The following is a 13,384-nucleotide window of genomic DNA, read 5'->3' as shown; positions in this document are numbered from 1 at the left end:
GGAAACAGCAGAGTCAGCCAGCCGTCTCGCCTTTGGTTGGGCAGGTCCCAAGCCCTGGGGTGCCTGCCAACCTTACTTCCCATCAGAATCTTGGTCCTCCGTCCAGACCCAATTCCAGCTCTGATACCTCTAAGAAGCCTTCTTCCACCAGACCCCCTGTCTTTCCTTAGAGGCCCCAAGCACTTGGTACTTCTTATGCCCTTGGCATGCCAAGTCTGATGTGTTAACTTTCCTATACCCAAGGGCCTTCATATGTGTGGGTGCATTTATTTATATGCATAAGGATGCTGGCAAACACACACATGTCTAAAACAGCACCATGACTTTTGGGATACTTTTATACACATATATAATCTATCTAACATATCCACATCCATCTATAATACATGCATCCACAGGTATATACATTCATGAATGTGTATGTATTTGTGTATGAGCATCTCTCTCTCACACACACACACACACACATACACACATTTATCCATATAACTCTAAGGCTCTTATCCCCAATGTGTGAGGAATTTCCTTTTTTTTCTGTTTCCAAAGTTATTGATAAGACTTAGTTGCCTTTTTGTAGCCATATGTTTTCTTAAAATCCACTCAAATAAGATTGCCAGAAAAGCTGTGACATGCACCCCCTCCCCCAAGGCTTTACCTGATCATTTCCCCAAACCTCCTCCTCCACCTGTGCATGTAGGAGAGGTTGAGGGAAGGGTTTGGTTTTCTGGAGTCCATTGTCATTGACTCTGTCCACAAAGGAGAAACTGGGAGCCATGTGAAGTATGAGGATGGGTCTCTGGGTGCCATCATGCCAGCCTCTGCCCTCCTCAGTCCCTGGCTCTGCTGATTGTCCTGTCTCTGCATCTCAGTGCATCAGGCTTATCTCAGCTTTTGGATCTCGGCCATTTTTGGTTCCCCTCTTTCAGCTCAGGCTGTCATGGGTTCAACAATGGTGGCATCCACATTGATGGTGGCATGTGGAGCTCTGGGGCCCCAGCCTAGCCTCTCTTGCTCTGGCTTTGGTTGCATGAACTCCAGTGGAGTCCCATGATGCACTGCCTGCTTCTTCTGCCAGAAACTTAACCTCCCCTCAGAAACTAGAAACTGGAAAAGGGTAAAGAGCCCATTCCTCACTAGCATGCACGAGCATGCCCAGGGCTATGTCCTCTCTCAGACTCTCCATCCCTCCTTGAGTTCCTGTTGGCCTGGAAGTGGGTCCCTGATGCCAATATCCAGCTGACTCCCTTTTTCCTGTGGAAGCCCTCAGGTCCCCTCCAGTCCTCTCTCCCCTGAAGGTCCTGCAAACCCCACACCATCTCCCTGCTCGCTGGCTCACAATCCTGCCTGTATGTCTTTGCTTTTGTCTTTACTAGACTGTGAGTTCCTGGAGGTCTGAGATTTTCCTGTCTATCCTGGCATGTCTCTGACTGAGTACAGAGCCAAGCATGGTGAGAACACTTTGCTACATTGACTGAGCTGTCCTGGAATTCGCCCTTCCTTCAGTCACTTGTGATAGTTCCATAAATCCTACTTGACGCAATGGTGCCTGCTTTTCTTGACCCTCAAGGCCCCCTGCAGAGGAGGCTTGCACCACATTGCTAGCCTTGCCCCTACACTTCCTTTTCTCAGAATCTGAGTTTGAATGTTCCACAGAGCACTCCCATCACACCTGAACCCGAGAAGTAATGATTTGGATAACATAGCTGACTTCCAGAAATGGAGAACTAACTCCTGCCCATGGAGGGACGGCTCTCTCTCTTGTTGGTGGGAAACTGCATGATTTCAAGCACAAATATCATCCCTGCAGCCTTGCCCCATTGGCCCTGACTCTGCCCTTTGGGGCCCAACAGAGCAAACTTGAGGACAGCTCTTCTGACCCTGAATATAGCTCTCATGTTCCCTGATTCCTCTTCTTTAGGCTAAACATCTCTGCTCCTTCAGCCACTCCCACATTGGTCCCCCTCCCCTGAAACTCTACAACTTATCCATATCCTTCCCAAACTGTGATCCTCAGGACTGACTGATCCTTCAGGTTAGGTCTGACTAGGTCAGGGCACAGGGAACTCATCACTTTTTTGCTCCTGGAAACTCACACTTCTCATTGTAGATTGGTGTTACTGTGTTTCCCCGATAATAAGACCTATCCCAAAAATAAGCCCTCCCCTTGCTGTGTAAGATTCCTCTAAAATAAGCCCTCCCCTGAAAATAAGCCCTATTGAGATTGCTACTGTAGTGAAGGTGATCCCCTGCACTACACGCTACATTATGGTACCCTCTGTATGCACCGTCTCCCCCCCCCCGTGAAACGCACGCCGCGCTCCGAGCTGCATCCAATCAGAGCTGCAGCAGTGAGCGCGTCATCCTGTTCTTCCCCAGTGATTTGCTTATTGAATAAAGGTACATTTTTTTGTTCACATTTACCTGTTTATTAAAATTGCTGTCAATGTTCATTAAAATAAGCCCTCCCCTGAAAATAAGCCCTCTGGTGTTTTTCTGTCCAAAAAAAAATAATAAGACAGTGTCTTATTATCGGGGAAACATGGTATCTTTGTGTTTTCTGTTGCCTTACACAGCTGGTGGTTTATACAAACTCAGCAGCTCACTGAAATACCCAAGACCTTTGCAGAGAAGCTGACATCCAACCTCTCACTCACTGATGCCCTCTTCTGTTGACTCATCAGCCTCTCTCATCTATTCTTCTGATACCTCCTCCGCAAAATCCTGCCCATTGTTAAAAAGTGGGGGAATAGTGAGGCACTGAGGGGAGAACTCCTCCAACTCCATCAGCTGATGTATCTGTTTGGGAAGGACATGACTCTTGGGAAATCTTGGTATTGACCTTAGTGCATCTGCAAAGCTGAATGCAGAAAATAACTGTGGTTTTTCTCTGACTAGAGAGAGAGCTTTAATTTAATTGGTACTATCAGAATACAGGCTCCAAGGGAATGCTTAGCTCACTGATGAACAGGCCAACCTACCAGAAAGTGAACTCCCAAGTCTGTGGACTGTCAGGGGGATCATTAGCTCAGCAAAGAACATGTCTGCCAATGATGACTTTTCAAATACAAACAGAATCCGTAACAATAATCTGGGGCATGGAGAAGGTGTGCCACTATTCCTGGAGAGAGAATTGTATTAGATTACCTGTCCTAGACATGGGGCAGTATGTGAGTATTTTTAGATATGTATCAGGGTGGACCTTCATAGGAAAGGGTGATGGACAAGCAAGGAACAAGGAAAAGGCAAGAGGAGAGAGAGAGAGAGAGAGAGACAGACAGACAGACAGACAGACAGACAGACAGACAGACAGACAGACAAATAGACAGAGACAGAGAGAGACAGAGACAGAGAGGTGAGAAAAGAAGGAGGGAAGATCATGTGAGATCTGGGAGAGTAGAAACTGTGTCTTATCTAAATGACCCCTCTCCCCTTCCCACAACAGGACTTGACACAAAGTAGGAACTTTTTTGTGGCTATGACAATTGACCTGAATTTCAAGGAATTGGGCTATATCAAACTCTAGTGTGGAATGTCCTGGCAGTGAGTTTTTGTGGTCTGGATGGGTGAGTGAGAAGCCCTGGGGTGCATCTGGGAGGGGGGCTGAGAGGGCAGACCTGACAGTAGAGGACAGGTATGCAATGATGGCATAGAACCATCTTCTAAGAGCCAAATTCCCGAAGAACTGTGGGGGAAGAACTGTCTCATCTGAAAATGCTAACGACTGGGTAAAGGGGCAGGAAATCAATTAGGTCTGAAAGGTAAGAAGTGAGAAAAGGGAAGTTGGAACATATCAAAAGAAGGACAAAGATGCTGAAGGTGAGAGCCAGCCATGATGGACCTTGCCAGGGGTAGGCAGGCATCCTCTTTCATGGAAGGAGTCCTGATATGGGAGGCAGGACACTTGGGTTCTGGTTCAGAGGGATTCTAACCCACAGCAGCTCTGCAGACTTTCTGGTCCTCTGATTCCCCTCAGTCAAACAGAGGCAATTTGTACATGTCCCCCTGCTTGTGGATTGTCCATCTTGCATTCATCTGGAAACTTCTCCAACATCACCTTCTTTATCAGTTAAGTGGGACTTTCTTCACAAGACTGTTGTGAGGGTCACATGAGAAAGAGACAGTGGGTATGAAAACACTTAGGAAAAGGGAAAATTCTGAGGGAAATGAGTGGTTTCAAAGAGCAGCCCATCTTTGTAACAGTAGTTTTCTTTCTGGAGAGGCAGGACTGTGGAGAGGAAAGCGAATTGGAGTCTTGGGTTCGAGTCCTGCCTCTGACACATTTCAGCTGTGCAACCATGTGTAGCAGCAAGCACCCCAAGCGTCCTCAGGGTTTGCAGCTACCACAGGTTCTTGGATCTGCTTTGTTAAAGGAAAGCAACTCAAAATGGGTTAACAAGCTTACTTTAATCAGTCAGATGTATATCATTTACCTAGTTCAGGGGAAAAAGATCAGCACCCCGAACTTCAGAACATACAGACAGAATTATCAAGACAGAAACATCAAGTAGACAGATTTCCAAACTGTCCAACCATTACATCCATACCCAGTCAACATCTGGGTTTCCACATTCTGGGTTTTTCAAAGCCGGGGGACTCTCAACAACGGCTTCCCAGAATTCAGATCAAATCACAGAACATTTCTCAAAGTGAGTCCCAAAACAAAGCTACACATCAGGGCTTATATATCCTTCTCCTGGCTCAGAGAATGTAACAACCTTATTGACCCACTGGCCAATCAAAAAGTATCTACTGAAAAACAAGCCTCCCTCCCCAGGCTTCTGGTGCACTTTAGCCTAGGGGCAGGGAAGATCTTTAAAATTTACATTCGCATTACACCATGGCCCAGACATCTCTCTATAACTGTGCTACTGATGCTTTCCCATGCTTTCTGACTTTGAAATATTCTTTTTTTTCTCTCTCTCTCTTTAATTTTTTAGCTTACATCATTCCTTTCCACAAGATTTTGAGTTACAAATTTGCTCCCCAATTTTCTCTACTCACCACCCCAAAACAGCATTCCCACTGAATATCCCCTCCCCCAATCTGCTCTCTCCCATATCTTCCCTCATTCCCAGTAGGGCATGGTGGATCGCTATGCCTCAGTGCCTGTATATCTCATTTCCCAGTTACATGTAAAATAATAATATTAATAATAATATGTATATGTATTTTTAAACATTTGAATTTAAAACTTTGATTTCCAGATTCTTTCCCTTCTTCCCTTGTCGCCTACCCTCACTGGGAAGATAAACAATTCAATATATGTTGTACATGCATAGCTATGCAAAACATTTCCATACTGGATATATTGTGAAAGACTGACTATATTTCCCTCTATCCTATCCCACCCCCACTTGTTCTATTCTCTACTTTGATCCTGTCCCTTTTCAAAAGTGGGTGCTTCCAGCTTCCCTACCCCAGCCTTCCCTCCCTTCCATCATCCCCCCTCTCATTACCTTCACCCCTACTCTCCTGTTGGGTGAGGTACCCTATTTAGTGTGTATGTCATTCCCTCCCTAAGCCAAATTCAATGAGAATAAGGTTGACCCATTCCCTTTTTGCCTTCCTGTTCTTCCCCTCCATTGTAACAATTTTCCCTTGCCTCTTCTATATGACAAAGTTAATCCCATTCTGTCTCTCCCCATATCCTCTCATTATATTCCTCTCTCACCTCTGAATTTTACCTTTTAAGTATCATCCCTTCTTATTCAATTGGTCCTGTGCCCTGTGTCTATGTATACATGTAGACATGTATAGACACACTCACATATGTATTCATATGCCCATATATCCTCCTATATAGACATATATGTATGTATACATATACACACATATACATACATACATACACATACATACACACATATAAACATTTCTATTCCCTTCAACTATTCTCATACTGAGAAAAGTTTCATCAGTTACAATTATCATTTTTCCATGTAGGAATGTTAATAGTACAACTTTGATAAGTTCCTTATGATTTCTTTTACCTGTTTACCTTCTCAAACTTCTCTTCCTTCTTGTATCTGAATTTCAAATTTTCTATTCAACTCTGGTTTTTTCATAAAGAATACTTGACAGTCCTCTATTTCACTGAATGACCATATTTTCCCCTGGAACATGATACTCAGTTTTGTTGGGTAGGTGACTGACTTTGAAATTTTCTATCACTATAGACCAACTCACTCCAAAATCAAAGAAGTCCACCTTTGTAAGTATAGTCAAGAAGAGAAGCTTGACACAGTGACCTTATGTGTGTTCTTCCCTGTCATATGCCCCCTTTTGGGGCAGGTACAAAATAGTTGTATTTATGGGTCAGAGTTTTCATAGTTTAGGAACTTTTGGAGTCCTGGAGTCAGAAAAATCTGAGTGCAAATCTGATCTCAGACAATTCCTGGTTGTATGATACTGGGCTAATCACTTCCCTCTGTTTGCCTCAGTTTCCTCATCTGTAAAATGGGGATAGTAAAAGCACTCACTTCCCAGGTTTTTTGTGAGGCTCAAATGAGATAATAATTATAAAAGTGCTTAGTCCAATGTCTGTACATAATAAACACTATATAAGGGTTAATGGTTAGAATATTGAGTGCATGGAGTACAGTGAAATGTGAGAAGATTGGGAAAGAAGGAAGGAACTTAGTGGTGAAGGGCTGAAAATCCATACTAACAATCTTATTCCTCATCTTAGAGGTACTAGGGAGATGCTGGCATTTGAGTAAGGACAGGACATGGGCAGACCCATACTTCAGGAAGATCATTTTGGTGGCTGAGGGGAAGACAGACTGGAGAAGGGAGGAAGCTGGAGGCAAGGAGATCATAAGGCAGGTGAGAGGTGAGTGCCTGCCCTGCAATTGCTGCTGTATAAGAAGAGATGAGAGGACATAGGTAAGAAATGTCACGAAGAAAGAAAGTCTAAACTTTCCCAGCTAAATAGCTATTCCATGTGAGTGAGGGTCAGGATTTGCAGATGCTGTTGCTGTTGTGGACAGAATAACTGGAAGGATAGTGGTAGGTGCTTTCAATAATATAGAAGTTTTGGAGAAGGAGGGGGGCATTTTAGGGGCAGGAAGGGGAGATCCTGAGTTCTGGTTTATATATGATGAGTTTAAGATGCCTGTGGAAATTCACTTGTACATGTCCACTTGGCAATTGGTGTTGCTGGCCCAGAGCTCAGGAGATAGAGTGGGGCTGAGTTTTAGATCTGAGAGTCTGGTCCATAGAGATGATAATAGAGCCCAGAGGATTGTTGGGATTGTCAGTAGGTGAGATGATCCAAAGGGAGAAAAAAGAAGAGGGGGAAAAAGAACATCAACACCACAATTTGTCATTGGTGCTGAATGGTTGGCTACCAATAATGGAACCTATACCTCTCCCAGGAGTCAGGGCTTCCGGTGAGAGCCAAAGGGCCATGGAGAGTGGCACTGGGGCATGGGGGCACTGCTAAGTGGTGTTACCAATGATGAACTTCCTAGAAGAAATAGCAGAGGATATTTCACCTAGGAATCAAGAGGCAGAGGGAGGGCCTGCATCAGCATGTGTGTCTCCCATGAGGTAGCATCTGGAGAGCACTTGGCAAAGCTGGAAGCATTATGTGAGTGCTAGTTATCACTGTCACCACCATCATCACCACCATCAATGCCCTCACCACCACTCTCATTGTAATGGACACTGAGACATAACGGGACAGCTAGGCCAATTATAATTTAATAGGAGTGCTTATTAACTGGCTGGGGCTGCCTCTCAGACCGAAAGACAGCATAGAGCTTTCTGTTAGAAATGATTTTATAGACAATGTGATTTCTGGCAACAGAATATGTTTCTAAGGGGTTAGCATTGTTTCCATTGAAGCGGAACTTTCTCAGTATTATTCTAGTATTATTATTATTTTTTTTTTAAAGCAATCGGGGTTAAGTAACTTGCTCAAGGTTACACGGCCAGTTATTTCTGGGTGTGGTGCTGAGTGTCTGAGCCCGGGATTCGATCTCCAGGTCGTCCCAACACTGGAGCCAGTGCTCTTACTCGCTGAGCCACCTGGCCGCCCCTAAGCAATTGGGGTTAAGTAACTTGCTCAAGGTTACACGGCCAGGTGTTTCTGGGTGGGTGCTAAGTGTCTGAGCCCGGGATTCGATCTCCAGGTCTTCTCAACACTGGAGCCAGTGCTTTTACTCGCTGTGCTACCTGGCCTCCCCTCTAGTATTATTCTTATTGAAACAAAGCCTTAGTATTATTTCTACTGAAGTGAAACAGACCTGAATCCGTGGGAATCTGTGGCATGTTTTTAGCAACAGAGGTGAAACATTTCTTTACTATTGGAGCCTATTAAGTGGTTTCCAAAGACCCCAGTAGGGGTCCCCTGTAGCAGATTTAAGGGGGCTCTAGTTTATAGTTTCTGGTGGGCACTTCATCATCATCCTAGCATTCAGAGGAAAGCACCCAACATTGTGCCGGTTCCTTTATGGAAAACTCCTAGGGGAACACAGACAAGAATTTCACAGGGCAAGGATGCATGCGTGTTCACTATCTGTGCCAATGTACCACATTTCTGAGATACTTAGTGCACTGAAATAGTACCTAGAAAAATAAGGGGACTTAACTTTCCTTCCTAACTCTGTTTGCACTGGAGGGGACCTAGGAATGGACAGCATCTTGAGATCACCAGCAACACTGTAATTTCCAGGATTCATGAGCATCATTGTCCCCCTCAAGCACTGCACACTGCTGACGGTGCTGTTTTTTAGACAAATAGGAATTGGTTAGAATAATTTTGCTTGCTTAAGATGAATAAAAAATAAATGTGAAAAATGAGCAAAAGCCAAACTGTAAGGTAGTTTTCAGCAGATGCATTAAGCTTTTCTTAGGAGTAGAAAAAGACCAAATAGCCATGAAATTAGACTGTAGAGCTTGGGGCCCCAGGTTTTGTTTTTTCTGTCTTCCAAGAACTGGTTCTGTGCATTGAATTGTGCCCAAGGAGTAGAAGAATTTTCCAGGAGGTTTCTTCATGTAAGTGCATCTCACTTCTTTTGTGTATAAATGTGTCAAACACTTTTGGGAAGTCTTCAGCTACCATGTCTAGATTGGATATTCTCCTGTCTGTTCTAACTCATTATATTTGGAATACCACTTGGCTTCATTCCTCAGGGCCATATATTTCCTAGGTTGGGGTGTAGGGTGCATTCAGGGAAGACTAGCACCTTTGGTGTGAAGGGTGCCAAGCCCTTTTCAGGGCTGCTCATCCTCCTTTGGTGTCCACCTGATCCACCTGGCTCTTTAGCATGCACAGCAGCCACCTCTGGGTACATGGTTTTGGTAGAAGGGCTAAACCCTGTTGAGGGCAACCCAGGGGTCTCAAACCTGTCCACCTCAAGCATATGAAGATTTTCCCTGGTGGAATGGGAGAATGAGGACAGCTTGTTCCAACAGTCATGAAGGTGACTGAAGCAGGTGCTGTGGAGCCTTAGAGCTTGGTCAGACATCGAAGAAGCCAAGTTCTTCCACTGCATCTCAACCATCACTAGTGATCTTGACTCCATCCTGACACTGGACTGTGGTGACTCTGGAGGAGAGAGTGAAGCTTACAACTTAAATCCAATGTAGGCATGAATAAAAAAACAGCACCTATACCATTTTCCAAAAAGACTAGGACAAGTGCTCACGTGGTGGTCAGAAAATGCAATACAAGGACACTCTCAAGGTCTCTCTTAAGAACTTTGGAATTGATTTTGTGACAAAAGAGACACTGGCACAGGACTACCCAGCATGGCACGCCCACATCAGAGAAGGTGCTGTGCTCTATGAGCAAAGAATTGAAGCAGCTCAAAAGAACCTCGAGGTGTGCATATTCAGAGAATTCAACCCAAATGTCCATATGGATTTTTGTTGCTGACCTGTGGTAGAGCATTCCAAGCTCATATTGCTCTAACTTCACTTTAGCACAGTGATGTCATTTGGATCTTTGAGAACAAAGGACAGAAACAACAATATCCCACAGGTTTCTGTGCAACACCAGAGCCACCAAGAAGAATGAAAAAGGTCTGAGGATCTCACCCCCGACCGATTGGCGGAGCCCCAAGCACTTTGCAATTATGTCTGGAGCATGCTTCTCCAACTTATCAGAGAAAAATAAGATGTTTTTTTCTTAAGCAATCAGGGTTAAGTGACTTGCTCAAGGTGACACGGCCAGGTGTTTCTGGGTGGGTGCTGAGTGTCTGAGCCCGGATTCGATCCCAGGTCATCCCGACACTGGAGCCGGTGCTCTTACTCGCTGAGCCACCTGGCTGCCCCTAAGCACTTGGGGTTGAGTAACTTGCTCAAGGTGACACGGCCAGGTGTTTCTGGGTGGGTGCTAAGTGTCTGAGCCCGGATTTGATCCCCAGGTCATCCCGACACTGGAGCCGGTGCTCTTACTCACTGTGCTACCTGGTCGCCCCAGAAAAAAATAAGATTTTTAAAAGAATAATAAAGTAGGAGAGGAGATTTGGGAAATGTAATCTTCATTAGGAAGTAGGAAGAACATCAAAGAAGGAAATAAGGAGGATGACTGGATGTTTGTATTTAAGTAACTGATACAGGATGCTTTGCAAAGAGGAATGCTAGACTCTCTGAGGAGGTAGTCATTGATTGTCCTCCAAGAAATGATGAAGGGAAGTAATAATTGACATCAAATTCAAGTTTACCTAACAAGGATCAGAGGAAGAGGAGCTGATTAATGGTAGTTAGTGCCTCCCCTCAGAGAGAGACTACTGAGACCACTATTTAGCAAACATCACAATGGAGAGTACTGTTGTCTTCCCAGGGCAGAAAGTATTGCTAAAGATTATGAAATTCTGAACAAGAAACCTTAGAGGAATAGGTGGTGTTTTAATCACTGTTGCCCACAGAAGACCCAAACTTCAGAAGAGAAAGACATCTTTGGGAAGTAAACAACTAGTTGAGCAGATGGTGTCTGAAAAGATGATTTGGATTTCTGGGAATGCAAGAATGACAAGCTTCTGGCCAGGGATGGAGTGTGTCTAACAAGGTCTGGTAAGAATATTTTTGACTGGAGTCTTTCAAATTTAATCAAAGACTTAAAAAGAAGGGGGGGGATCCATCTATGTATATCTGCCAAACTAGAGGATAGAAGACAGCTACTATACTAGGAGAAGAGTAGAAAAGACACTGAAAAATCATAGAAGCTAAAATCCAGGAAAGTAGCTGTCAATAAAGCCCACTGCCTTGGGCAGCTCTCTGAATGTACAGTGTGGGTAAAGAGCAATGTGAAGCACGATTCATTCCCAGTTCTGACACTCATTGGTTTTGTGACCATGGGAAGTCACTTGCCTTGGCTGAACTCCTGTTTGGTCATCTGTAAAATGGGAATAGTGAGCTAGGCAGTAGCCCCTCTAGGCTAATTATGATGGCCAAAGGATCTGAAGGATAGTCACTTCATTTTACAGATAAGGAAACTGAGGCACCAAGAAGCTAAGTGATTTTTTTGTGTGTGGGGGGGGATGTCTCATGGCTGGGCTGGTCTTGACTCCAGGTCCAATGCCTTATCCATTACTGTACCGTGTGTGATGGACATCAAGCATTTGGTAGACTGAAACATTGCGAATGGATGCAGTTTTCAGTCTGCCTATTAGAAAGGACCTCAGATAACATCATATTCCAATTTTGTTCCCTATAATTTTCCATATTACAATTCATATTTTGTCAGTTTGGAAAACTGAGACCCAGAGAGGCTTTCAAAAGTGACATAACTCCTTTTTGTCAGATTGAGGACTGGAACCCAGATCCAGGTTTCTAATTTGGTTATCTTCCCACTATACTGCATTTCCTCTTGTCTATCCATGACCCAGGGAAATTTGGTTATCATAGGGTCCACATTATTGTGGGCACCACTGATAATGTTTAGTGTCCAAGATGGCCCCTTGGAAAGGTTTTGACCCATTTGAGTCCTATAGTTGTTCATTTGTTTGCTGTGACTCAAGGGGGGAGGTGGTGTTATCCAAGATGAAAAAAAATTGTCTGCATAATCCCTTAAATTTCCAGGAACATTAAGGGTCTAGACAAAAAAGCTCTATTCCTCTGTGGGGTCCTGGTGGGTGCCATTGTAGAGCAATGTGCACAGAGGAGCCAGAGAAATCAAACTGGAGAGCCATTTCCAAGCCTCCCAGGAGGCTTGTTTTTCTTTGGGTGAGTTTCTGATGCTTATTTGGCTCCTGAAAGGATCCCAGCTGTCAAAGGAGATGCTCAGCAAAAAGTCATTGTTTGATTGATTCATTTCCATCCCACCAAGAGAGACAAAGAGAGGCCATCTATTTATATTTCCAAGAGTTATTCTTTTCATCATTTCTATGAGGCATGACTTTGTAGGAAATGTCAGATCTAAATATTTAATACTATTGAGCTTTCACTTGAGAAGAAGGAAAAAACATGGAAGAAAAGCAAAATATTTTAAGTAACAAGTGTTTGATTTTTTTTTGTGCCATCTGATTCCATGTGTGGATTTGGATCCCAGGGTTTTCTGGTGGAGATCTCTCTTTAAGATGGTGCTCACCCAATGACAACCTTAGCTACCTTTTACATAGTCAGTGGTTCAGTTATAAACTTACCCTGCTGTAAAGTCATCTAGCATACATACACTGACCTTGTCCACAAGGACAGAAGAAGTCACTTTGTCAAACAGAAATCCATGGTTCCCATGTCTACATCATTTCCTTGACCTGTCATTTCAGTCTTTCCAGCTGCTCACTCACCATGCCCACAATGATGTATTCTAGATTTTAGCAATCAGATCTCAGCCCAGAGATCTGCCCAGCTCAGAATCCCCAAAGGGTTGGCTGCTGTCCTTTGTACTGGAAGAGGACCAAAGTGACCTCCCTTTGTTGGGGTCAAAGTACAGTATGTCTGACTGCGGCTGAACAGACCGATACAAGCTCAGGAAGACTCTACCACAGGTTGGGCACATTTGGGGTGACATGTTTTTAAGTTTGCACTGCAGCTGAACAGACCAATACAAGCTCAGGAAGACTCTACCACAGGGTGGGCACATTTGGGGTGACATGTTTTTAAGTTTGCACATTTCAAGGTTTTTTTTAACTACTGAAATTCTGTTTTGTTTATAGATCACAGTGCATTCTTTGATGTGGCCATGCCACATTGGGCGGTCTTTTGCCAGTGTCCCCCAGGTCTCACAGTTACTTCCAATGTTCTTAGGAGAGACCCTGAGAGGGTCCTTAGAGTGCTTCTTCTGACACATACGTGAGTGCTTGCCTTGTTTGAGTTTCATGTAAATAGTCTTTTAGGCAAACATGCTTTTGGCATTCAAACAACACGACCAGTCCATGGGAGTTGCACTGTCTGCAGCAGAACTTGAATGCTTGGCAGTTAAGCTTGAGAAGGG

This window comes from Petaurus breviceps, unplaced genomic scaffold (assembly GCF_028583685.1).
Source record: "Petaurus breviceps papuanus isolate PSGF00001 unplaced genomic scaffold, PetGlider_PUasm1.0 559, whole genome shotgun sequence".
Classification (NCBI taxonomy): domain Eukaryota; kingdom Metazoa; phylum Chordata; class Mammalia; order Diprotodontia; family Petauridae; genus Petaurus; species Petaurus breviceps.
This window is presented reverse-complemented; position numbering follows the sequence as displayed.